Source organism: Plectropomus leopardus, chromosome 5, assembly GCF_026936395.1.
Source record: "Plectropomus leopardus strain MGB_pleo_1.0 chromosome 5, ASM2693639v1, whole genome shotgun sequence".
NCBI classification, from domain to species: domain Eukaryota; kingdom Metazoa; phylum Chordata; class Actinopteri; order Perciformes; family Serranidae; genus Plectropomus; species Plectropomus leopardus.
In genome coordinates, this window is record NC_142180.1 from 15,699,163 (window position 1) to 15,723,750 (window position 24,588).

Consider the following 24,588-nt stretch of genomic DNA (forward strand, 5'->3'; position numbering starts at 1 on the left):
TTTATCTCACGCAACTTGGACTTATAATCCCCTGCACTTCAGTGGGAAATGTTTTACTTTCCACTCTGCTGCAATTATTTGGCATTTTAAGTCACTGGTTACTTTGCAAATGAAAATGTTTGTACATAGACTATATGAAAATATACATCGGATCAAACAGTCGAATTATTTAAAAATGAATTGGCAACCATTGTGATGATCATCTAAGTGATTTTTCACGCAAATAAATCTCATGGTTCCAGCTTACTTTAATTTTAATTATTCTAATTATTTTTGATTAATTAAACTGAAAAAAAAATCTGCATTGAGTAATTTTATTTTTAAAACTTAAACACATGTTCCTGATTGTATTTACATACTTTTACTTAAGTAATATTTTCAATCAGGACTTTTACAAGTAACAGAGTATTTTTGACAGTGGGGCATCATCATTTACTTAAGTAAAGGATCTGAATACTTCTTCCACCCCTGTCAATACAGAGTATGATAATGATAGGCAAGTGTGAAAAATAAAGATATATACACAAACTACTTAATAACATGCGTTATGGGATACAAATAGTCACATGAAAAAATACTTTACTTACACATTTTTTACTTATACACAAGCACAAAAACATATAGATGTGTTATTGAAAATGATCAAGTAGCAACACGTGTATGTAATGTTTCTGCTCACTTTATCCACTAGAGGGAGCTCTAATGTGGCGTTTGAGGCTGCAGATGCTCACCTGGTAGCTGACAGCAGGGGTCAACCTGTGGCCACCCTTCAGTCTCCCTCCTCCACAGGGAGACCTCGCAGCTCCACATCCAAAACTCCTGCAGTCAAGGAAAAAGTGTCACACAATCGCTGTCATCACTCAGTAGCTTTTAATAACAGATTTTGATCTGAATATTCATCTTTATCCTAATTAATGGTGCTGATTGCAATATCCTGGATAAGAATCTTGCTCTGTGTGTGTGTGTGTGTGTGTGTGCGTGCGTGCGTGCGTGCGTGCCTGTTTTCATGAGTGTTTGCTACTTCAGCTTCACTCAAGAAGACTACTTCTCATACATGTTTTCTCTATATTTATGCATTTTACCCATGTTGTCAGCACAGTCTGCAGACTTTGAGTGTTCCTGTACTTCATACTGTCACCTCCGGTGTTCATCAAAGCAGCCTGAGATTTTGTTTCAGCTCCTGGTCCAGTGAGCCCGTCAGGAATCCTGCGGCAGATCACATCTATCAGGTGTTTACTTGGTAAGACATCACCAAATCATCTCTGTGTTTTACCACCACCACTCTAGAATCCACTGAAAAAAACTCAGAATTCATGGGATCTAAAGGACTTTTATTTTATTATCAATAACAAAATCATATCAGCAATAGAAACTCTCTTCTCTTGCATGCGGAGGTTATAATAGTAAAGCTGAGAGAAGTGTGCCCCTCAAAGTTAAAAAAAAACATGATAAAAAGTTTTGGGGTTCTTTCAGGTCGGTTGTCTGTCATTCAGTGCACACTATCAGGGTTGTTTTGGCTAGCAGCCGGTGACTGATCGGAGGCAATAACAGCCCACAACAAGGCACAGCTATCTTTATGACCTTGTGGCCATGCCAAGTTTTTTGTTTTGTCAGCAAAATAGTTTTTATTTCTTGAGCCTCATGTAGAAGGTCTGGGAGATGTCAGTGTTTGGATGGAGACATAAGGTCAGGAGATCCAAAACTTGACATACTTAATGTTCCCAAACAGAAACAGGTAACATTTGAGAAGACTGACACATCAGTTAACGTTATAGTTGGAGCTGACGATGACACCAAAATCAAAAGTACAACCTGCTGTGGCCTTGTGGTTATGACTGGGTGTCATTGAAGGTGAGCTGATGGTTTGACAGCAAACACTATCTATAGGTTGTTATCTGTGAATGGTAGAAAAACAGTAACTGTGTAAAACAAACCGCATGATTTAACTGTACTGTAAAAACAGCACAAATGTATTTATAGATTGCTCCAAATGACTAAGGATTTTAGCAGTAATTCACCCCTGGGTTCCCTTGTCGTGAAGGTTTTTTGTTTGACGCCTAAAATAAGGTCATTGGTTGACACACGTTTCAAAGACTTTCATGTTTTGTACAACTACATAAAAAAAAGTATCATGGAAGTATCAAGGCTGCAGGCTGTTAGTAATACTGAGGTCACAAGTCCTGCCTGTGACTTTTAAGGATAAGAAATGGGTTGTTTTTTGCAGCCTGGTTTTGGTTAAAAAGCAACCAACTGATAGTATTCTGTTTATATTATGTGATCAGTTCCAGATAAAATAGGTTTGTTTTTTTAATGTACAGTCAAGCACAGAAATGTAGTAAGCAGGCATCATCAAGCAAAGTTAATGGCCATGCCACCTCCAAAATGACCATGTTCATTTTGGAGGTGTGGACTCAAGTCAGACTACTTGGATTTAATCAGACTCAAGTCACAAATTTGATGTCTTCAGACATGACTTTACAAAATCACAAAACAAAATTTAACATCAATGATTTGTGACTTCACTCGGACTTGAGCATTTGTGATGTGAGTGCAAAGACCTTAGACTCACTTTAGACTTGTAAAACAATGACTAAGTCCCACCTCTGGTTAATGCTGTTTAACACATACGGCTTCCATGGTGACAATTTCCTTTAAACCACTCAATTAAAAAAAAACACTAGAGAAACATTATTATATGAGATATAACACCAAATCATGCATACTAGGAAGTTTATATTTGAAAAGACAAGTTTAGGTATATAATCTCTTTTTCTCTACAGTGTTTATATATATCTCATCAAATATATAGAAAGGTAATGACTTGACACCTTTTCAACAGCTCCTTCTCATAATAATGATTTAGGGTTGTGATTTTGGGAAGTTCTGACTCAGCTGCTCCAGCTGATATCTGTAGTGTAGAGAGCTGCAGGTGGGAGGATGAGGGGGTGGGCTGTCTAAACAGGGAGCTATGCTCGCTATGTAGCCGTGTGACACAGCAGTCTGTTTTACAGGCGACCCATCCTCCCCATCCACTACTCTTATCCACACTGAGTGACACATGCAGTGAACGTCTCGCTCTCTCTCTGCTGCTAAACCTGCCAGTAGCATTGTTAGCCCAAAGTACAGTGAAGGATGAAATGAAAGCAGTGCGGTGATCAGTGTGAAGCGGGTTGCAGTTGAAGAGAGGACAAGAAAAATAAAAACTGAGGAACTCATTTGACGTTTGCTTCGTGACAGTCAGATTTAGCATCCATGAAAATGAGACTGTGCTTTACATGTTCTACATTTTAAATGAAATTTCCATGTACCAGAGGTGGGACCAAGTCATGATCAAGTATGTTTAAAGTCTTTGCTCTCAAGTCTCTATTTAAGTCCCAAATCAAGACTGGCAAGTCTTAAGTCAAGAAACAGGTCCTAAACTTTGGGTTTCAAGTCAAGTCATCAAATCAAGTCATCAAGTCATCACCAAATGTAATGCCATTTTAACATCAGATTAGGAATCTGGTACATTTACACAAATTATTAATTATTTAAAAGAAAACAAAAAAAAAAAAAAAAAAGTGAAATTAACTGATTAGTGGCACACTTTGGCACAAAGACACAAACTTTGGGCTTTGGTGAAAGTATCAAGCATTTTCAAGTCAAAAAGCCCAAATCCAGGTGAAGTCACTGGTGTTAAATTCTGAGTCGACTTGCAAGTCTCATTTAATTTTGTCAAGTAAAGTCTAAAGTAAACTAATTAAAGTCTGACTCAAGTTCAAGTCATTTGATTCAGGTCCACACCCCACATACACAAGTAAATAAACTGTATCTAATCAATAGTAAAAGAAGACATTGTGCCTGTTTTACATGATTATATAGCTTTTTGTCCACCTAAATAAAAACTAGCTGACATTGATTTTCCCCCTGAATGAATCTTTTGAGCCAGTCGTTAACAAGACAGGAGCTGGCTTAACAACTTTGAAGGTCCTTTTTAAAATCTCAAATATGGACTGTTGCTGTCCCATCAGGCCAAACAGTGTAATGTTTTCAATGCTTTGGACCATGATTTAAAAAAAAAACCATTATATTTTTATCACAGTGTCTCCACTTGACCAGGATTTGATTTTATTTAAATGTTACTGGAACATTGCTTCAAGAACACATTAAGTCCTTTTTTTGCATCAGACATGCTCAAGTTAGGCAGACAAAACGTCAAAATGTTTGCCATGATGAGACAAATGTGGGTGGGATTAAAGGATAACAGAAGTTGGTAAATAAGTCTGCTTCTCTGTTGACTGAAGTATAGAGCTGATCACAGATGGCAATCAGTCTGTCTTTTCATTATAATTATTGCTTAAAGTCTATTTTTGTCCTTTTAAACTCAGATTAAATTTTCTCCCATGTTTCCTCTGTGAAGGTGTTAATGTGATGTTTGGATTTTGTCACTTACAGGACAGACAGGACATGATGTTCTGTACCGACAGCCTCTGATCATGTTCACAGTGCCATGTATAGACAGCAGCCGGCTAGATGCAGTCACTACACCTTAGCGTGAAGTGGGTCATCCAGTTTGTTCATTGGAATGGAGACAGTATAGCTTAATCTAGAAGTCATGTTTTGAAAAAAATGGTGATTGGTGAATGATTGTAAAGTTGCAGATTATGATGGTTTATTGTTTGGGTTAAGAAATAGCTGCATCATCCTCTGCTCTTCTTTAGCAACAACTACCACCACTGTGCCTTTGAGCAAAGCTGTCTGAGAAGGTGATGTACCTTTCTGAAAGGTTATGTCATAGAGGCAAACAATAATCCAAACACTCTGTCAGAATTATTTCTGACTTTGTGAGATTATTCAGCACACAGTTAGATTGATTGATATCTCTCACTCATGGACTTCGAGTACTGATGACCAGTTTCTGATAACGATGAACAATAAGTCGGCGTCACAGATTTGCATTCTCCAGCATACTGCTGACTATTGTGAAGCTGTCGTTAATTCCTGTTAATCTGGGGCACTCCTTATCACTAACTTCCAGTGAGTGAGTTCCAGTTTCATGGATTGATTTGCATTCTGTGAAAGCATTTCCAGTTTCTAAGAACTAGAGACTGAAGGGTAAAGTGTTGCCCGGGGGCCCTGCAGGTGCAAACGTGACTGTGTGCATGTTTTACTGCAACCTACTTTCTGCTCTGCGACTGCATGTCTGGAGGGAACTGTGTTGTGAAATTCATGTTTTGGTTTTCTGTGTGCGCAGTCAAGTTAAACTTGTTATACATTATAGGACTTATACAGAACCTATATACACAGTCCATACAGCATTCTTTTGTCTTTGATCCAGCACTGTCTGTTCAGGTGCAGGGACAGTGATACTTCAGGCTGTTTTGATGACTTCTTCTACCTGTGTACTGTTCAGATTATTTACATGGCTGTCACTCAGGGTGATCCATTTTACAAAGTATGTGTGAAAGTACAGTAATTGAAACCACCTCACTGGGTGGCTAAGTGCTGGCAGAGGGCCATGCAATCGAAAGGTCTCAGGTCTTCACTGTCCAAGTCTCCTTGAGCAAAGAAAGTGCTATTCAAATGTCGCTATTATTACTAAATAAATCTCCACAGTCTGCTTATGGGTGGAGAATTTAAATTGCTGGATGTGATAATGTTTATGTGTTTAGACAGGAAGCGCTTGATGATGTCACCCGACTGTCTCTGGGTTGTTGTGGTTCCTGTCTCAAACAGAAAGTCTGTGACTCACCTTGAAACACCTAGTGTGTCATTAAAGTCGATACCTGGTGTTAGCCACTACAGACAAAAATACTTTTCACATCTAACTTGTTTGACAAATAGTTAAATTACAGCTGGTCAAAGAAGAAGATCAGTTTTTGTCTTGTAAACATGTTGCTGCAGAGTGCTGCTGGTCCTGTGGTTCAACAGGTGGAGCAATGCTGCCAGGTTTGGAGATTTGATTTCTAAGCGTGCAGCAAGTGATAACAGCTGTGTACTGAATGAGACAAAGGCATCCAGCAGTTACAGAAAAACTGTGATGTGTTTGACGGGGATTTGTGTAGCTTGGCAGTGCATGTTAGAGAAAAAGTGTGCAAAACAGGAGATGATTTCTACTTTTGCTGTTAGCAGTTATTCCAGAAAAAGATTTTCAGCTTTTAAAGTATTCAAACTTTGTTAGTTGCTTTACCTCTGCACCTTCATTATCTGTGAAGCAAGAAAGTTGAGAGATTTTGTCTGAAATCTGGAGAGATTGTCAAGGCAATTTGGTGGTGAGCAAGATAATAATAAACATAAGTTTACTACTTTTTTGTTCTTCTTCTTTCTTTGTAGACTGATATTTTTCTTATGATTTGTCCTCTTGTCTATGCGCAAATTAAAGGTGCAAATTTTCAAAACTTTGGTTACGTTACTCAAGTGTCCATGAAGACATGAAAAATGGAGCATTTCATTTGTAGTCTAATGCCCATTGCTGTTTTGTATGGTGAGATTGTGGCAGAAAGGATAACAAAAACGGCAAACTATCCTACCAGTTTGTTTATGCTTTGAAGGGGAGTCAATGGTGACAGTTGGTGTTTAGAAAAAGGTGACATTAGCCATTACACTTCACTGCCTCTTATGATGAAGGGAGACTTGTACAGACAGCTAACAGTAGCACACATACAATTTTTAAAGGAAGGAGCAGATGTCATTTTAAAAATTTGTAGCAGGTTGATTGAGCTTTCTGTGAAAAGACAAACATACAGACATCAATTATTATTTAAAGATGATGTTTACTGGTCTTAAAACATGTCTGGAATGCCACTTTAAACCAATTTTAGGGAGGCCAAAACAAGAGTCAGTGTCTGAGTATCTGACTATATTCCTGCAGCCTAATAAGGATCATGCATGCAATAAAAGGACATCGGTAGATGTGGATATAGAAAGAATCAACGTGACTTGTAGAGGTCGATGAACCTCGGCGAATCTCCCCTCTACCTCACACACACTGTAAACAAGCTTTAATTAGTAAGTCAAGCTATCGAATGTCTCTCTGTCACCAGAGCTGCTTGTTTGTGCACGAGACTTTGGCACAGGAGTACTTATGTACTTACTGTCCTGGCATGTAGGACAGCAAGAAATGACTTCCGCTCCTGTCTGTTTAGGCGTACATTTGGATGGTACCCCAGGTCTGCATCAGGGCTTTCAGCTCTCTATCCACTGTCCATCACCAGGTTTCTTTGGGTTTTCCCTTTTTACGTTGTCCCTTTTTGTGTCCAGTCAAGGGAAGTTCTCGTGATGTCATCCTGCTCTTCCCATGATAAAGGTGTCTGTATTACCTTGATAGGACAGAGTGAGTAGCTGTTGATTGGAGATGTGCAGGAGTTCTCTGAGGCTTCTTGTGTGTAATGTTGACAGCTTGGAGAAGTCACTCTGTGATTCTCCAGCAGTCTGTATAGCTGTATAGCACTGTAGAAAGGACACAGTGATCATCTTTTGATGTCACTGCCTGCTTCTCTATCGTATATAACAGTGCTGCCAAGACATACAAACTCTTGTGATTTAGGTAGGCTTTCTCCATCCACCTGTATCAGTGAGCAGTTTTGTGCATTCAAGGTCATTCAAGGTCATCACCCCTGTTTTCTTCAGTCCTATATATTGTACAAAAGTGAAGAGACAGGATGTTTTTTTCCAGCATGTGGCAGTAGGCAACGCATTCTCATCTAAACATCTAAACAAATTATGACCTGCTAAGTACATTTGTGCATCAGTTTTAGACATCCAAGGAGGACGTGTTGATTTCCACTTGTTACGTGCATGAACATCCATTTTCGCAGAAAATGCAGTTTCTGCTCATTATATATACACAGTCTTAAATAAGTAAAACATTTGTTTTTTGGTTTACCTCCTTAGATTTAGGCAACAAAAGCCTGTAATTAGTTTCAGAAAAAAAAAACTCATAGTCTGGCTGAAAAGAACTATGGTTGTTACCAGCAAAATGTCATGTCACTTGACATACCTCATTAGTACAGCATGCAACACATACTAGCACACTATGTTGTAATTATAATAACTCTGTTAACTTTGGTTTCACACAGGAAACAAACAGCAGACTCCTGAGTGAAAGTTTAGACTTTGTTTGACCCATCCACCAACCCTCACACCCTCCCTATATGAACTTTCATACTCTTTTTATACTATTGTCATACTGCTGCCACCCCGTGCATCAGTCTGTGACAGCAACGTCCACTGACAAAGCAGCAGTATTTGACGAGTTGAGATGCTATCGGCTACATCAACATCTGCTACCACCCAGTGCATGGAAAGAGCAACCATCTCATCCCTTTAGGTTGGTCTTCAGTTGTTCTTTATGTCATCCAATCTTTGTCTATATGATGGTGGTGTTAATGTGTTTTCACCATAATCTGACCTAAATGAGTCTCCTGTTGACAGGTTTCCAATTCATTAGACATTTCTGTATTCCTCTTTTCCAGGATGCTATCCAGTCATGGTGGTGGTTACCATTTCTTCAAAGATAAAGAATTGTTTCTTATGTGTGGGTTTTGAGTAACCCTGATCCCATCCATTCACTCTCCATGATTCCAAGGATGTACAATTAGGAATTCCTCATCTCTGCGATCACGTGTGAGCTCACTGGTTTCGTACATGGCTCGCACATTCGAGGATCCAATCCAAGCCTTGCATTTGATGTTGAGGACCTCCACCTTCTTGTCAGAAGGTTCCATGGGCCTTTCACTTCCGCCCATGCACACGGTAGTGTTAATATCCTTTGTTACCATTTTGTAACAGTACTTTAAATCTATGGGACTGGGTTGTTTGCCCTGTACCTAACCCCTAATGGGACCAGCAGATTGCACTTTGTCAGGCCTCCAGCCTTCAACCTGACTGACTTGGGTGACCTGACCAGGGACCGTCCGTATAGTTCTTGAGGTCACTAAGGCACACAACCCAAATCAACACAAAGTTGCAATCCTTCAGCAAACACTGTCTAAAGTATAAATAAGTTTCATAAACAACTTTTGCAATTAAATTAATTTCGAAGGGTTGTTAAGAATATATATATATATATGAGAAGAGTCAAAGATAACTGGTCAAGAAAAGATTTGCCACTAGTATGAGGTGTGTGCATCCATTTCATCCCCTGCTCCAACTTCTTTACAGGGCAAAATATGGTACAAAATGTAAGTCTGAAAGAAGTCTGTGTTGTGACTTTTAAGGTGGTAATCTACAAGTTTATCTATTCTCCCTATTTGGTGCTGTTGCATGTCTTCACTATACTTCCCAAAAAAACAGATTAATAAATGGGGAGCTGGTGGAAATGCTTTTACAAGATTTAATCTTTTAGTGCACGTCACTATGACACTTAAACACGTTGTTCAGATGATAACACAAGTGCATTGCTGGTTCATGAATCTTCCATTAGTATTTCATCTCAGCTGGCTGAGCTGTTGCTTTGCGTCTGACAGTCTCAAATCCGTCTGGCCAGTGGCCTGGAGGAGGAAACATTGTTCAGCCTCACAGTGTTTACATCTCCAGTCTCTTCCAGGTGAACACAGCCTGCGGTGTAGAGGAGAAGCCAGAATCCTCAGTTTTGCCGAGAAATGCCCATCCATCCCTGTTTAGTATATAAACTCTCACCATTATTACCTCTCTGTTTTGCCTCTGGTAAAGTTGTTTTTACTCAAACTATACCTGTGAAAAACACATAGATTAGATATATCACTTATACCTCGCTCGAATTTGGTCAATTTAAGCCTTCTGTTACTTCAGATTCTTTCTGGCTTTGCTTCTATTCGTCACACACACTAACAGAAACAGTGTTGTTAACAGAGTTTATAATGGATTTTTCAACTTTTATGTGTGCATAATCAGGGCGTAGTGACTGATGTTTGCAGCCAAACATCTGAAAATTAGAGAAAGCACAGAAGAGAATTGAGAGAGGGAGAGCAAAGGAAAGAAAAATTAAATTAGACGGAAATAGGAGGAAGAAAAAAATGGATGAGTAGAGTAAACTAAAGGAAAGGAAGAGGAGGAGAGGCAAAGAGGAGAAGGGGAAGGGGGCAGGAACCGGTCTGAACCAGCGCAGGCTGACTCTTGGAGCTTTATACCCCTCCTCACTTCCCTCATTTCCCTCCTCCTCCTCCTCCTCCTCCCCCCTCCTTCTCCTCCTCCTCATCTTTCCTCTGACTCAGACCAGCTGAAATTTTTCTTTAAGCGCTCCGTCATGCGCTTGTTGTCACTAGGAACAATTTGGATACACATTCCCCAGAGTGTAAGGGGATCCACAGCAGAGCGAGGGCAGGGCTGCTGGTGGTAATGTTGGGAAGATCCAGGACTTGTGGTGATGGGCAGGTGTCCCAGGACATATTACATAAGGGATCAGGAGATGACCTGAGACGGAGGGCCAAATGGGTGCTTTGATAATCAGGCAGACATGTTTGAAATTATTGAAATTACTTTTGGTAGATCAGTTTGTTTTTTCCATGCTACAGTGTGTGTGTTACCGCTGCATAGTCTCAAAAATGTAACGTTGTAAGAGAAATGATTGATTTAAAGATTCTTAGTGCGTTAAAGTCTCGGATGATGGTGGTGATGAAGAGAAGAGGAAGCTGGTGCAGATGAATATGCAATATATAAAGGGCAATTAGAGTGTGTATGCAGTGATGATTGGTTCAGAGTGGAAGAGTAGGAAAAAAATCAATTATTTGGAATTAACCATGTCGGGAATATGGGACAGACTGGTTATATAATCACTGTAAAGCAATATTAGATTTAGGTGAGGAGGGGTGAATATACTGGCATTGGGACTTGTTTTTCAGTGGGTCAGAGTTTTTATAAAACCCTGATTAAAGAAAGGGGCCAGTGAGGTCAGCAGTGTCTCCGTCCGTCCCATGAGCCAACCTTATCTGTGTCACAGGGCTCATCCAAACGGACACTATTCCTGGACTAAGCCAGCTGCCAAGTCCTAAACTTACTTTTGTGTACCAGTTAATGCTGGCTGCTGTCCTGACTGTGATCAGACACCTTCTATTAATATACATTATATTCATGTCTTAACTCATCAGAGCAAACATGGAGTCACTGCACACCAATGCCAATTCCAACTGGGGTGAGGGTTAGGCGGATGCTGTAAACAAGTTTCATAACTTTTTTGGATGAATATTAGTTATTTCAGATAGATAAATGTCTGTGATATTCTATTCATAGCTTAATTTGACAGACTTTTCATTCAGAGTATCTGTTATATAATGAAATTCCTCATTCAAAGGCAAAAATTTACAGCGTTCCATGAGGCTTCAGAGGCAGTCTATGAAAAACACAGAATCTGAAGTTATGACATGACTGATGGTGTAAGAAAGACGTTTTGCTACACAAATGTCTTTTGCTTTTTTCCAGGGCTGGTAAACAATTTTGATGTCCATATTGACAAGGTAAAGCAATTCTTACCAGATTGTCTTGATTAGGAATCAAATTACAGAAAAAAAACTGCATGGGACCAGCAGAAAGTGGGTATGTCTGTAAAGGGGAGACTCATAGATACCCATAGAACCCATTTACATTCAGATATATTGAGGTCAAAGGTCAAGGGACCCCTGTGAAATGACCAGCAAAATTTTGCCTGACTTTGGAGCTTTATTCAGCTCCCTTAGTAAGAAGCTAAATGACATGGTTGGTACCACTGGATTACTCAGGTCTGGCTTTAAAACTCGGCTTGGTACAGCCTTTTAAGGACAGGGATGTAAACCAGCGATTAACACTTTAAGAAAAGAAAAAAAAAAAACATGTCATGTACAGACCTTAATAGTATCATAATTAACACACTGACAACCCTACTTTTCTCCAATCTTTGCTTCTTTGAGAAAAGATTAGTGATTATTTTACCTCTTTGGCCCTCGAACATGATAAGTAGATGCAAGTAGATGCTGTTTGTGCGTCTCCAGCCCAGTGGAATAAATGCCCTCATTGGATGTCTGAAGCAGGGGAGGAGGCGTTGCTGGAGGTCAGACTCCTGACCTCTGACCTCACCCCATAACTCTGCCAGGAGTCTCACACTACATGCAGGGCAGTCATCAATTCAGAGCACTGTGAGCTGCTCTGCTGACACAACTTTTATAACGCATGACCAAAGCAGCGGTTTACTGCTGGAGCTGCTGCACCACATGTAATAACATCATACTTGTTGCTTTCATCGACAACACCACTGAAATTTCTTCTTGTATACTTGTGAAAGTCCAGGTTTGATTCGCAAAAACAGGAGGAAAACATGAAGGTCAGTAATATTTTACATATTTACAAATTTAATACTTTGCTAAATGTAATTAAAAAAATTATTTGTCTTTCACCATTGAGTACCATACATATTTTTTTCTGAAACAGGGTCCCATGGTAGTCCACTGGGAGGGGAGGGACTTCATTTCCTTATTGTTAGCTTCAATATTTGGCTAAATCAAAACTGCATTTCCCATAAGCCCCATTATTCTCTGTCCGCTATTCGCTATTCTCATGACTGAAGAGGATAAACGTGTTGGGGTAATTTGATCATTGATCTTACACTCCCTCCACAATTTGCAATCACCAACGACTCTGTAGACTTACAGAAAGTACAGGGCCCTTTTCTGTCATGGATGTATAAAGAGAACTGCAAACCATGTTCAAAGTTGACACTCCAGTCATTCCGATGAAACTGAAAAAGTTGTTACAGATTTTTTCTAACTTGTACATTTTTGAAACCATTGAGAATGCACATTAAGGACCCTGTCTGGCTGAACACATGAAAAATTTGTGTTTCCGAGGACAGTGATACGCTCCCTGCTGATGATACGCAATTATATCTATCTATGAAACCAGATGAAACTGATCAGCTATCTAGACTTCAAACATGTCTTAAGGATGTAAAAGCCTGGATGAGCCGTAATTTCCTGATGTTGAATTCAGACAAAACTGAAGTTATTGTTCTTGGCCCAAAACACCTCAGAAGCTCCTTTTCCAACAATTTAATTTCTCTAGATGGCATTACCCTGGCCTCTAGCACAACTGTAAGGAACCTCGGAGTTTTATTTGACCAGGATTTATCCTTTGCCTCCCATATAAAACAAACTTCAAAGACGGCTTTCTTTCACTTGCGTAACATCGCAAAAATTAGACATATCCTATCACAAACAGATGCTGAAAAATTAGTACATGCATTTGTCACCTCTAGGCTGGATTACTGTAATTCCCTATTATTTGGTTGCCCAAACAAATCTCTTAGGTCTCTCCAACTGGTGCAGAACGCTGCTGCTCGTGTTTTAACGGGAAGCAAGAAAAGGGATCATATTTCTCCTGTTTTAGCTTCTTTGCACTGGCTCCCTGTGAAATCCAGGATTGAATTTAAAATCCTCCTCCTTACTTATAAAGCTCTAAATGGTCAGGCTCCATCCTATCTGTCACAGCTCATAGTTCCTTACCAACCCTCAAGATCACTGCGCTCTGAAAACGCAGGGTTACTTGTGATTCCCAATATTTCCAAAAGTAGGTTAGGAACCAGAGCCTTCAGCTACCATGCTCCTCTCCTATGGAACCATCTTCCATTTTCGGTCAGGGAGGCAGACACCGTTTCAACTTTTAAGGGTAGACTTAAGACCTTCCTCTTTGATAAAGCTTATAATTAGGGCTGGCTCAGGTTGCCTGGTCCAGCCCATAGTTAAACTGACATAGGTTTAACCTGCCGGGGACTTCCTCTGATATGCTGAGCTCCTTTCCTTCTCTCAATGCTGCCATCAGAAATCATGCATGTCTGTTTACTGCATTGCCATGTGCAAGCTTAACTTAGCTCTGTGATAGCCATGTGGTACTCTCACTGCCTGGGGCTCGCGATTACAGAGCCTGGGTCTGTTGAACTGCACTACGCTAATCCCACTGCCTCTCGGGAGCGTTCCTGCTCCCTTGTTTCCTAGTTTCCCTGGATCCTGGCCGTAACCTTGACTGTGCCTGACCGTGGTGATAGCTGTGCTGATGCTGCGACCCTGCCTTTGGTTGTGCTCGTGCTGTGGCTGTACTGATTCTGTGCCCCCCGCTCGCCCTGATCGTGGTCTGGTCCTGGTTGCGCCGATGCTGTGATCTTGCCTTTGGACAACTCCCTTTCACATATGCATGAGACTGTTATCATCTCTATCAACATCATCATAGACAGCAATTACTAATTTCACACCTACCATTATTGTAATATGACATGCATCTGTTTCTATTGTTCTGTGCCCCCCCTCTCCCCCTCTCCCCCTCTCTTTCTCTTTCCTTTTTTGCCATGATTGTATTTCACTTGCTATTTACGACATCTATTGCTCGTCTGTCCGTCCTGGAAGAGGGATCCCTCACTATCCTCTACCGCTCTTCCTGAGGTTTCTTCCTCTTTTTTTTCCCCGTTACAGGGGTTCTTTTTGGGGAGTTTTTCCTCGGGTGATGTGAGGGTCTAAGGGCAGAGGGATGTCGTACACTGTAAAGCCCTCTGAGGCAAACCTTGTTTTGTGATAATGGGCTATATAAATAAAACTGACTTGACTTGACTTGATTGGCTAGTGCTTGTTGCCTTCATTGGTTGGATTGGTTAGGTTTAGGCAAGAGGAGTGGGGCTGGTTTGGGTTAGGGCAAGAGCGTCAGGGTGAGCTGTTAAGAGGCAGAATAAGGCAGCATAGGGTGGGTCATTTCTTCATTTCTGCAAATTTGCAGACCATGAGAATGGCATGAAAATGTTTTTACTGATTTGGCTCTTTAAGATGGTTTAATTTCTTTATTGGACCTAACGGTTCAAATATTGATGATACAAAGAATGATTTCATATTGTGCTCTGGGAGCTTACATTCTTCTTTTTTATTCTGATAAGCAATCTGTGTGATTTCCAACAAATTCAACCTGAAGGGTGGAGGGTTAAGGCCACTTCAGGCTATCTAGTTCCTCAGTGATGGTCTTGTTGTTCATAGTAATATGACTGATGCTACTAAATGTATGTGGTTAGGAATAATTGAATTTAAAATATGGCACATAGCTCTTCTAAAAGGCTTTGATCTTACTGAGTCAGACTAATCCTGAGAAGCAAGTTCGCGCAAGTTGGTAACTCCAAACTGACCATGAGACAACAGAGTGTTTAAAATGACATTAAAGCTTTCTCGTGTATCTCATTGATGACCATCCAGGTGTCTTTGTGCAAGACACTAGGGATGTTTCAGTGAAGCTCAGTTGCCAACAATAGAAACTAAAGTTTAGCAGGATATCGGGCATGACGTTGCCATAAAACAGCCCCAAAGCAGAAATCCTGAATAAGTGTCTCCTCTCCTCATCTAAACCCTCACCACCTAAATTGTTGGAAAAACATGCATTATAATCTAAGTTAAGCATATTTGGGCAAAAATCCTCATCTGCCACAGCTCAAAATCAGTTCCACCTGGACGAAGGCAAAGCGGCACTACTTAGTTTTTCCATTGCATAACTCTCCAGCTGCATTTTATTTGTTTCTCTAGACAGTTTAAGGCATGGCTGTTCTCTGTATAGTGAATGTCTACATACAGATGTATCTATTGAAAGCACATTTTTGCAAGCCATATTGTGTGTATGTACAGTGGAAATGTTTGAAAAGAGCCAGTATTTCTCTATTTTCAGCTGCCAGTAAAAACCTTCTGGTAATTGTTGGGTGAAACTCTTAGTTTTGTTAAATAAACATTGCTTTTCTATGTAGCATTAAAGCGAAGCTACAGGATGAGGGCCGAAATCTGTAAATACTGTGTAAATTCATGACCTGACTTTTTAACAACAAGAGAAACATGTTTTTCCTGCAAAACATTCAGTTTAATTTAATTTTACCAACAGAAATACTGAACAACCTTTAAAGGTTAACCTATGACCGCTAAGGACCATTTACATGCAGATTGCTAATGTTCTGTTTGTATTTAAATCAGGACATAAAGGAATACTTCACCCACAAAATGAGCATTTGTAAATCAATGTATCAAGCCATGTTATTTTGAATTTGTAGGGGAAAAAAAACAAAAACATTTTTCATGGTGCAAATCTCTTTGTAACATTTAATTTTTGGCTCAATTTAAGCTGCACAATTAAAAGAAAAACAGAGCAACTCTCAAGCAGCCTGTTTGTTACACAGAAACCAGGCTGTCCTGCCAAGACAGAGACCGAAATGTAGGCAGGAAGAAGGAGTCAAAACAAATGCTTCGACTTGAATTAAGCACAATAGACAGTCTGACATTTTCAGACCTATGAACGACACTTGAAGAAATGGATCAATATGAGAATGAGTGCTTCACCTTTGTTAGTCACTGACATTTTAAGGCATCTCAGTGCTGTGGTTCCACTAGAGTTCAAATATTCTCCCTCACAATAGAACAGACAAACAAACTGAAGATGTCAATGCTCCAGACGAAATAAACCTTTTCCAACGTGCCTGATGTGAACACACTTTTGGAAATGCTCAGTATTGTACTGCAGCCCCACAGAACAGTGTGAACTCAAGTCTCTGCTCGACTCTCGCATAGCTCAGCTGTGCATCTTTCCTGTAAACACAGCAGTAACTCTGCTGCTGCTGCTGCTGGTGTTTGAGTTAAACAGCTGTGCGAATGACCCGACTCTCCATAGGTTCAACTCACAGAAACAAGAGCATATGCACACGTGAAACATAAAGACTGTATATGCTGAGCTTCTTAGGGAAGTTTGTGTGATAATCACTGTCTCATTCTATTGATTATATCTGCTGTGCACCTTTATATACAGTATGAAGTAGGTCTGATATTTTTGGAGGCTACATTTTCCATAAAGAAAGCCAAGACAGGGATCATCATAGTTAATTTGTCTTACCCCACTGAGCAAAATTTAAACACTGTCTCCAAGCTTTAGCCCTGTTATAGACCAGGATTTATCAGCTACATATAGCCTAATTTTATCTTAAAGTAATAACTAAATATGTTAAAAATACATAAAAGCCTGTGACTAATTAACAAAAGTACTGCATACCCCCATGTTTATGTTATGAATGTTTATTTTTTGTCAAACAAACAGATTCTGTATACTTGTTCATCTAGAATAGACGTCTACTAAACTTTCACTTTCAACCTTGAATAACCAAAATCTAAACGTATGAAGACAAACAGACGTATAATAGACATATATTAAACATCTTTTCAACGTAATACTGCTCAGTGGGTGAGTTTGGTTCAACTGAGCCTAGAAATCACAATCATTGAACTTTCACTTCTGCCTTTCTGCGTTGTGTAAATTTGACTCAAGTCCAAACGAAAAGCGGAAACCCTTTAAAGATTACCACATGGTGACAATAACCATGCAAGGCATGTGTGTGTCTGTGCACGTGAGAACTCTTTATATGCCTCTGATGTATATGTACGTCCATGTAAGTGTGTGTGTGTGTGTGTGTGTGTGTGTGTGTGTGTGTGTGTGTGTGCGTATAGTGAGATGAATAATCCAGTATCCATATGACATGCCTCAGTATCTTAGCCTTGATTCTTCACACAGGGAGTGACGATGACCGCTGCACGCACTCTCTACATGCAGATATCTGGCTGGCATGTCAGCTGCCAGGCATGTGTGCTGCAAAGGGCAGTCAAGGCGCTAAATGACGCCCCCCTCCCCTCAACACGCCTCCCCAACCCCAAATCCATTCGCCTCTCCGCTAACCTTGCAACCTCGCTGTGGGGCTCGGCCAGCGAGAAGCAGCGCAAACCGGCGTGAGCCAGTGCTGGGAGCTACATCACCCCCCGCCTCCTCCTTCCTCCGACTTCTTCCTCCCATATGTGCATACACACACACACACACACACGTCAGGATTAATGTTCTTATGAGGGCCAGCCATTGTCTGCATTCACTATGATATCTGAACTTTACATCACTCCCTGACCTACGATGGAAACAGTGCGTCTTTGTCTTAAGAGAATTTTTTGGTTAAAAGTTTCATTATTTAATTGCAGCTGCCTTTATTGATGATTTTCTTCTAACTGGGATGTGTCAGACCCTTGACATGATATTAAATGCATTTAAAGAAAGATCCACACTAACCACATCATGCCAAACCTGAACATCAGAAACTCAGTCTCACCCCTAAATTCTAACTCCAAGCAACTTCTTCTCAAAATGAATCCTAATTTCACTCTTGTGAACTGTCATTTTGTATTTTATTCTAACAGGCCTGGATTTTTATAATACATTTCCATTGTGTCGAGGTAAAGACAGTACAAAATATCATCGTGTCATGAAAATGTTCTCACTGTGGAGGTCTGCAACTCAAACTGGTACTAACAAAGAGAGAAAAACAACAATGCTCATACACACACACACTTCCTGCTGTGTCCGCCAGACTCACTCGGAGCTTTAACTATCTCTAGCAACGTATACAGTGGCAGAAAATAGGTTGCATAACTGCTTGTAAGTACTGCAGGTTTCTCTGTGTTTGTCGTAAGAAGATAATCTCTTAGCAAACAGCTAGAAATGTCACATAAATACAGAGCTATGCTTTCACTCCTGGTAATGACCCATCTTTAGTTGTAAGGTAAAGACTTTTGGGCAGTGACAGCTTCTGTTTTTTTAGATGTAAGGTGCTGGTGAATGCAGTAGTATCTGTTAATTGCAGAGGAATGATTTAAGCTGCAGACCGAGAATGCGTTTCTCTCAGAGAGCCAACACAAGGTTTTGCCAGAGTGGTCCAAGTTTACAAGGCCTTTTCCTGTTGTTGGGAAGCGGTGAGGTATTTTGGTTAGCCAACTTCCCATTAAGTTCCCACTCCTTCAAGGAAACTCTTTTAGCTTGTTTCCTTTTCTGGAGTCTAAAAGGGAAAATGTGAGAAAACTTCCCCGAATTAGCACAGATGCTGTCACACTGCAAAAATACAGGCAGCATTCCCTGGAGTTTACAGGTATTTGCACACGCCTAACCCCTTCTTTATGAAAAGTGAATTACCACGTTTTTATGAACACACTTCACATTTTGTTACTCAAGGAAGTTTTTACTGAAAATAAGCATGAAAGAAGTTTGACCTTGTTTTCAGTATGACATAGTGATGTGATAGAAATTTATTTTTCAATTAGGTCTTACAAATTTATTTGAACTCAAGAGGATATTTATTTGTCAATGTCACAGAGTGATCAGTTGGCTGCTATAAACTTTTTTATGTGCAGTATATTTAAGCAGGGTTGAAACGTACAAACAGTGCATGCAAACAGCCCACACTGATACCAAGTTGCACTTATCCAAACCAGTTATCTGCCCGAATAACCCACAGTATTTTTGATGGCTGCTTATGAGTTCAGGCTCAGCTACACCAGCTTTTCTAAGATTTTGTTTTCAGACAGAAATCAGTTATCTAAAAGGGAATCACTAAAGGTAGTGGATTTGCTTGCAGAAGCAAAGTTAAACTGCATGGGGCTTTAACAGAGAATTTAACTTGGGTAAACTTCAACAATAAAGCAGTTTTTAGCAGGACAAAAACCAATTGCTATCTGACTCGCTAGTATCTTATCAACATTTGACTCACTGCTGTAATTACCTCAAACACACATCCGATCACATTCATTTGTATCACGCTTAAAGAGTCTCACAAGCATGCAAAGCTCAGACAGACACAGACAACACTTTCTCCCCAAGGATCAGTGACAAGAGAAACACAAAGGTCAGAGGGCAGCATGTTTTCATGTACAGTTAGGAAGTCTATGTACAGTGCAGAGGGTGGTGGTGGGTTATCAGGCACATGCTGAGCCAAAGAACACAGGAAACACAGGAAACACTTTTCTCCTCTCACCGTGTGTTACGTGCATCAGAGGAGGTTCATGTGTTTTGGAGTGAAGGTCTGCCAGCAGCATGGGGGCGCGTGCAGCTGATTTTATCTCCACCTGCATTAAACACACAGGCAGCAGATTGTTTAGAGAATTTGCAACGCTCAGTTCTAAAGGTCACATAGCTTAATGTGTTAAAAACTGACATTGTCCTTATTTCTTCAGCTGTTCACTCATGTAGCTTGAGTTTCATATTTAACCCGCTGCTCCAGAGACGTATAAACTATACTTGTCAACTCTAAACTGTCACTTAAAGAACAACACTAAATGGCACTGAAAGATCGACTACAGTATTTTTTCTCTTATGTTGGCCATCCTTTAAGTGTAGCTGTAAGCAGAAAATTTATGCTGAAAACATCTATCCAGCAGCAGTCATATTGCAGACATTAACATGTTAGTGTATCAAATCCCAATTTCACACAGTGATGCTTTGGAGAGAGACTGGTACTAGCAAATGCCTCAACTCTACAAAAACATACACACAATGGCCTGATTATGGGCCTAAATGTAATGTTATATTAATTTAACATTAAACTGAGACATCCTGGGACTTTCCTAGTGGACATAAAAAAACAAAAATGCACTCATGCAAGAGAATTTCACTTTAGAGATAAATTAATTTCACTATCAGCTCTTATTCCAAAATGGATATATTTAGCATTTTTGAACAGAATCCCCTCAGATAAACAGAGGCAGCAGAGTTTGTCCTGCTGATCAGTCACCCCCTTTGGCTGCAACCTCTCACCTAGTGGCTGGGCGTCCGAGAGTTTCCCCTCAACAACCGAAAACAAACTATCTGCCCCCTCACCTGAATTCCAGCTCTGACAAACACAGTTCATAGGAAATGTGGTTCCACTGGTATGAGATAGAGGCTGCCAATCTTTGGTATCATGGCATGATCTGTTTATAGTACTTAATCATAGGGATTTTAATTATTTTCCACAAAGGCTCAGTAGTTGGCAACAGTGTCGTAAATCAAATCTCAGCCCTACTCATTTCTGTGTAGAGAATGTAGGCTGTCCTCATGTATATGTCTCTGCATATTTACTCAAAGATGTGCATGTTGATATGTGGACACTCCTGCTATTGTCCTTGACCAAGAAACTAACCTCAAATGGTCCCTAAGAAACTGCACAATGGCTGCACACTAAATGATTAGGATTGTTTACATGCGAAGGATGGCTTCCAGCTTCAGCATTACTGTAATTAAAAGCACACTTACTTTTAATATGTGTGGTTAACCCTTTGAAACCTGGGCAAATTTACTTTATTTCTTTTAAAAACAAAGGAAGAAGGGAATGAGCAACTTAAGCAGAAATGACCCAAAAATTAGCACGAAATTAGTAAAAGTACAAAAAGAAACAAACAAAAACAAAAAGTAAAACAAACAACACAACATAAAACAAAGTTTAAAAATTATTATAATTCCGTAATATATTTTTTAATATTTATTTGTAATAATGAGTAAAGTACAGTTCTCCAGACATTTTTTCCTATCTTTTTTCAAAATATTTTTCTAAATCTACTAATTGACATTTCTTGTTAAGTTGCTCATTGCTTTTTTTCTCATGATTTTGAAAGAAATCAAACCAATTTGTTCAGAGTTCAAAGGTTTAAATACTTGTGAAAGGTGTCTGAATGCAGCACAAGAAAACAATCCAGGTTTCAAAGGATTTATATGTAAAAAGGTGACTCAGTGCATCTTATTTTGGTTTAACACAAGTTAAAAAAAAAAAAAAAGGCCCACACACATCAAACTCATCCACAGGCTGCAAACATTTTGGCCTCAAGCCTTCTTCACAGTGCTCTTATTGTGAAATAAAACAAGACCACCCACTCTGAATATGACCATCCACCATTCACCGAGTACAATAAACACAGGAAACTCTCTAATTTGACTCTTGGATTTATATTGAGGACTAATATGGAAATAAACATAATGATAGTCATGATAACATAACTTCATATAAAACTCAAAGGATAAATGGGGGGCATGTTACACTCAGCAGAAAATACATGGTGGACACGACTGCTGCAACATGCCCAATATATTAGATATGTATTGTTTTAGAGCTGTTGCTTTGCTGTTTCTGTTGAAAATCAGACTTTCTTCTGGTACACATCCAGAACCATAGCTAGGATTGTGGGCCTCTCCCTGAAATGATATATTTTTCTAGCTCTATTCGCCAAACTAATCCAGGACTTTTTATTGTCCCTCTCCAGCTGTGGGCCCCCAGAGTCATTACTGAGTGTCTTTAACAGCCAATAAGCACACATGCAAAGCTCCTTTGAGAGATGTTTACATTTGGAAAGATATTTGGAATGCAAAATGCATTGTGGTCCAGTGTGCCACACAGTTGTCATTGTCATAAGCTTTTCCAAGAGCCTTTAAATAGGCCAACTGTCAACCAAACAAGTCTGAAACTTTTTCTGTTTTCTAGGTGTGCTCTGTCTCATCAAGCCATTTAAACGTCATCTGCGGTCTACCGTTTAAAGGGCCATGTGATGTCACCACAGATAAGACTGCTGTTGCATGCCACTGGAAATTCTCTGTCTTGATTGGCCGAGCAGCAACTTGTTGTCTTGTTAAATGCGCTTGACGACAGCACAGCCAATGAGAGAGAGCTGTGGGTGGGGCCTGATGTTCCCAGCTGTCTGCCTCCTCAAACACGCTAACACACACACACACACACACAGTTTTTAGTTTCACTTCCTCTTTGTTGTCGAGGCTGATGCTGAGAATGAGTTTGTCCAGTGCTATGCAAAGTTTTGCAGCTCAGTATTTCGTTTGAGCACGTCTGTCTTGTGAAAACACTTGACAGTTAAGTTTTTGCCATATATTTTATTTGACAGTTTTACAGTGAATTTCCACGTAGAATCTTGAGCAGCATAATAACATGATACACAATAAGATATTTTATAACAGACAAGATGAAAATATGAAATATTAAGGAACACAAAATAATCTTATTGCTAATTTTGCTAAACACTAATTGGAAAATTACAGTGTGCACCAACAGTAGTATCAAGAGAAAAGAAAGACAATATCCACAATATAAACATTTTTCAGTTATATGAGCTGTGGTGAGGAGTGAAAGTGAGCGCATGAAAGAAACACATACTGTATGTTAAAGTGTGGCTTTTTAAATGATAAACTGTGCATCAGAATGACACGTCAAGTCTCTGTAGGTCTTTATATTTGCACAGGAAATCTCTAGAACAGAAACAGAATGTTTTCAGATCAAACTACACATAGATGACAAATTAAATGCCTATTTTTGTCACATTTCAGCCACTTGATCCTCTTTTAATTACTGATTTCTAATAAGGTAACGAGTAGAGTCCCTATAGATGTCTTAATTCAAAATATTAGGTGCGGTTTGCAGCAGGGGTCAAAGGTCAGAGCTGTTTTTTGTTTCTGACTGCTGCAGGCAAGTGTCATTAGAAAGCAACTTTGGTTTGTTGTTTCAGGTTTCTAAGGAGATTTTCTGCTGAACTCTGCGCACTTAACACATAAACACACCCTGGAAACACACCTTTAAGGTGATTTTAGATTTAGCTGTGAACAACACACTGCTTGCACTTTTATTCTGTTTACTGGTGCAGCTACCTATTTCTAAATGTATTCATACTTCCTTTCTAATTTTTGGTAAACTTTCATCACTTATGTTGTATTCACATTAAAACAATAAATCATGGTATGTATTTTGATACTGCTCATACTGCTCTTGGATTCAAGCTGACAACTTTCCAAAAATTTTGACAAGAAGGCTAAAGAGCAATGACACTATCCAAAAACAGCTCACACACACCTAAATGGATACAGACACACAACAGTACAAACAAGAAAAAACATGCAGAAAGGCCGCCCACACACACACACGCCCACTCACTGGCACAAAGTTCTGCACGCACATCCTCCATATGTTATTACTCTTAAATGTCTAGAGCCCCAACACAGCTGGTGCTGCACAGAGGAAGTGTGTGTGTGTGTGTGTGTGTGTAGACATGTGTGTGCCTGGTATTCAAAGACTAGTTGTCTGCTATACTGTACTTCTTTGTGTTCTACTCTGCACGTGCTGGTGTATTTTAATTTGGTGATTGTTAATGCATACATATCTGCATTATTTTTTTGCACAAGTGTGTGTGTGTGTGTGTGTGTGTGTGTAGTATTTTCTTGGACAAATTCACCTTACAAATTGCATCTGAGGCCACAACAGCTCCAAGGTGGTCAGCTGTGTCCATGACATTTAAAGTCTTTGCATAATAATGTAATCACCATTGTATCAAATCAGACTTCAATGTGACATTTTTGTGTTGCACTTCCTCAGAAATGTAAACAAACTGCAAAAACTGTTTGGCTCACTCTCAGATCTGATCACAAGGCATCCAGTGTGTGTTGAAAACTTTTAACATTTTTGGTTTATCCAAGTGAGATATCCCAGTGTGGCGACAAGAAATACTTGTTTTCTATTGGCCGATTACAACACAGCATGTGCAACATTTAGAGCACTAATATAACAGCAAAACACTATGTAAAGTTAAAGTGGAGTAATGGCGTCCTGAGCAGAGAATTAAGTCATGCTACCTCTATGTTTTATAATCTGAGCTTCTCTGTGGTTTGTTGTGGTAAGCCAGTCCAGCTGCTTGCACAAGTTAGTGCATACTGTCTGTGTACCCCACTGTCAAGCTCATCACCTCTTAATGCTGTTAGCTCTGTTGCCATTGTTTGGTGATGTTTATTGAGTTAGCACCATTAGCTGCTAGCCGAAGGCCCAGTCACCTCAAA

The 24,588-nt window shown here is 39.7% G+C and overlaps 1 long non-coding RNA gene across 2 annotated transcripts in view; it reads right to left on the reverse strand.

Moving 5' to 3' along the window:
- Positions 1-567: 567 nt before the first annotated feature.
- Positions 568-24,588, reverse strand: part of LOC148189544 (uncharacterized) — a 50,607-nt gene continuing 26,586 nt past the window's right edge. Inside the window, exons 3-5 of one of the 2 annotated variants that reach the window (XR_015776528.1) lie at positions 19,766-19,856; positions 1,083-1,206; positions 568-819 (exon numbers count right to left, since the gene is read on the reverse strand). This is a non-coding gene — a long non-coding RNA (uncharacterized LOC148189544). Of the gene's footprint in view, positions 1,207-19,765; positions 19,857-24,588 lie in introns of both variants that reach the window. The other variant, XR_015776527.1, reaches the window with a different exon arrangement.